The sequence below is a fragment of the Schistocerca americana genome, chromosome 3, assembly GCF_021461395.2.
Source record: "Schistocerca americana isolate TAMUIC-IGC-003095 chromosome 3, iqSchAmer2.1, whole genome shotgun sequence".
In the NCBI taxonomy this organism is placed as follows: domain Eukaryota; kingdom Metazoa; phylum Arthropoda; class Insecta; order Orthoptera; family Acrididae; genus Schistocerca; species Schistocerca americana.
The window spans coordinates 215,688,040-215,690,817 of NC_060121.1; the positions used below are offsets into that span (position 1 = coordinate 215,688,040).

Here is a 2,778-nt window from a genome sequence, read left to right on the forward strand (position 1 = left end):
TTACCATGTGTCGTCTGTGAACCCTTTTTCTCACTTGTATTTCAGAGAATCGTGAGCATTTTACACGACGTATTTGAACATTTCACACGACGTATTGAGGAAAACAGTGTGGTCTGCCTTTCTAGCTGAAGTAGTAAATGTGGAAAACTGTCATGCAGTTCTCTTCGTGTACAAATCCACACATAATATGCAACGGAGATGTGTATCTTGCGGTTTCGCTGAGGAATGCGTGCTACGCCATGTAATATAACATAAGACATTAGGAACGTCGGCATATCTAAGTAGAAAAATGCAGTGGACGACGTTATACTCCTCAGAGGACTGAAACCGACGTGCGCCTCCATAGCTCAGCGGTTAGAGCACTGGTCTTGTAAACCAGGGGTCGGGAGTTCGATTCTCCCTGGGGGCTAACATTTTTATTGTTGTTACTTTGCATGGTTCGATAGACGTTGTTCTCAGTAGACTTAAAGTAAAACTTTGTAGTACTTAAACGTATTACAAAAATTTGTAAGTAGCACCACTTGAACGTTTGTTTCTGGAAATATGCTAACGCATGACACTGGAAATCCACGACGTTATCATTTTAATCAGTAATCTTTTTCGTGTTATCATCGATATACGCTTTGCCCGTCTTTGTCTGCGTATCACAATTTTCAGTAGTATGCTTCCAAGTTTATCGTGCCTCTTTGCAGATCAGATCTTGCATTAGGTCACCCATATTGTATGTTTCCAAATGAGGGGCAAAAAACACATTTTGCTACATAATTTAGAAACAACTGTAGGAACGTGACATTTATTTATGTAACATTTGACAATCGCTTTGTAATATTCCAATGAAATGTTAAAGGAATTTTTCAGCAGTGTTCTTTACTTCTGAAATTTACTTTTCATTTTAATGAAGAAATACAGCAACCACCTCCTTTTTGATTACCGTTATTTACGCCCTGACATTCTTCGGGGTTTCATCCATCTATTGGCCTAATACATTTAGATCTTCGTTAGGATAACGTTTTCATGTACAGCATTTTGAACGGAGCAGCTGCCGTTTGTTCTGTAACTTACAGCTCCTTCCTCAGCCTATATAGGTCTATAGGCATAACACAAACGCTTTAGGTTGACTGACACAGAGCAGCATTAATGCTTCTGCGTGCAGAAATGAATTTGCTCGGAACTTCTATTTCACAACGGCAGAAGTTAAGCCCATATAGTCTACCATACTGGTAGTCTGTTGCACTCCCGAAGTTGCACCGACTGTTTTTTTTATGGTTTGCTGGCTAAGATGACAGGTTATTTCACTTACTTTGTTAGTAAATTATTTGCTAACGTAAGAGCTGCCTGGTCTGAGGGAATAAAAGTGTACTAAACTAGTTGAAAACTAAGAACTAGCAGTGAGGCTGATGGATTACAAGCACAGAATCATTTAGGAATATTTTTATAAAGAATTTGAAATCATTAATTTTTGAGAACGAAATCACACAAGGTAATATTCAGTATTAAAAAGTTATGTGCATTGTAACAGAAAGCTGTTACGTTGCTTCGTTTACATCTGCAGATGGAGTTGAAGATAAGGATTTTAAATTTAGTGAATACACCACTTCGATGTATTCTTATCTAGCGGCACTTTACTGTGTAATCTAGACGGCGAATCACGAAACATATTGACGTTGTCTATATACACCATTCCCAGATAAGAAAGAAGAATCAGTGACAGAAAAAAATCGAGCTGGGTGATAAAATGTAACAATAATGAAGTCATAAATTAGTTCGTAGAAAGCGTTCCAACTACCTAAACAGTGAATTCATATAGAATTTTAATTGATTCACTTGTGGGCTCTTGATGAAACAGTGTACATTGTATTGATTAAACGAAGCACTTTATGCCTTGTTTCACAAAGCTGTGTTATATTTGTACGACGTAGATTTCGGGTTGCAACCTCATGTTCTAGTACACACCAGATTCCAAAGATAGCAACTAAGAAAATATAAAAATATTTAAACTTCTTAAACTGCCCTTAGACTATCAGTAATGTTGTGCGATATATTGTTGATGGTTGGATACAGAAACCGAAACGATACTGCGCAAATTTTGTGGCGAATCTCGACCGTGCATACATGACTGAACGCCAGCTGTTTGTCTCTTGGGCCGTACTGTTTGAATTAGGCGAATATCGAGATGTCTCTTTTGAAAAGGACAACACTGATATGTCCCCATCTTTATGCTGCCCGAGCTTTTATTGCAACTCCACGTTGACAGGACCGGTTTAATGCAACTCGGAGCCCTTACGCACTAGTGCATATTCTCAACTTTTTAAACAGTGCCGTATGACAACATAGCATATAACAAAATTTTATTCCAATAATTTAAGCACAAACAGATGCTACGCACCATGACTTTGTACCTTTATTGCACAAAATTGAAATTAATTTTGTCAGAGCTTTACCTACTGAGGTCATGTGTACACTGAAACTGTCAAAGTCACCAAGCTGCCCTTACTCTTATTTTCGCTATGCGCGAAGAGCAAAATCACTATTGTTCCACATTTTTACCTTCACTCGAATAAACGGTTAGCAGAACTGGCAGTCACCCATCGTTGCAGACAGACTGTCTTGAATTGGTTGTAAGTTATTTCAACCCACATTATAAGTAGAACGCATTGTCTTATAAGTACACAATGTTCAGACCGCTAGATAGGACAGAATTTCATGACGCTAAAGTTACGTAGCGAATAGTAAAAAATAGTGGCACAACGGCTGGAAAATCATAATCTGCGTTGTGAT

The 2,778-nt window shown here is 38.2% G+C and overlaps 1 non-coding gene across 1 annotated transcript; it reads left to right on the forward strand.

Annotated features, from left to right (window-relative positions):
• The first annotated feature begins 336 nt into the window (after positions 1-336).
• Trnat-ugu lies at positions 337-409 on the forward strand. Its single transcript has one exon. It is a non-coding gene; the product is annotated as a tRNA-Thr (tRNA).
• Positions 410-2,778: the final 2,369 nt, after the last annotated feature.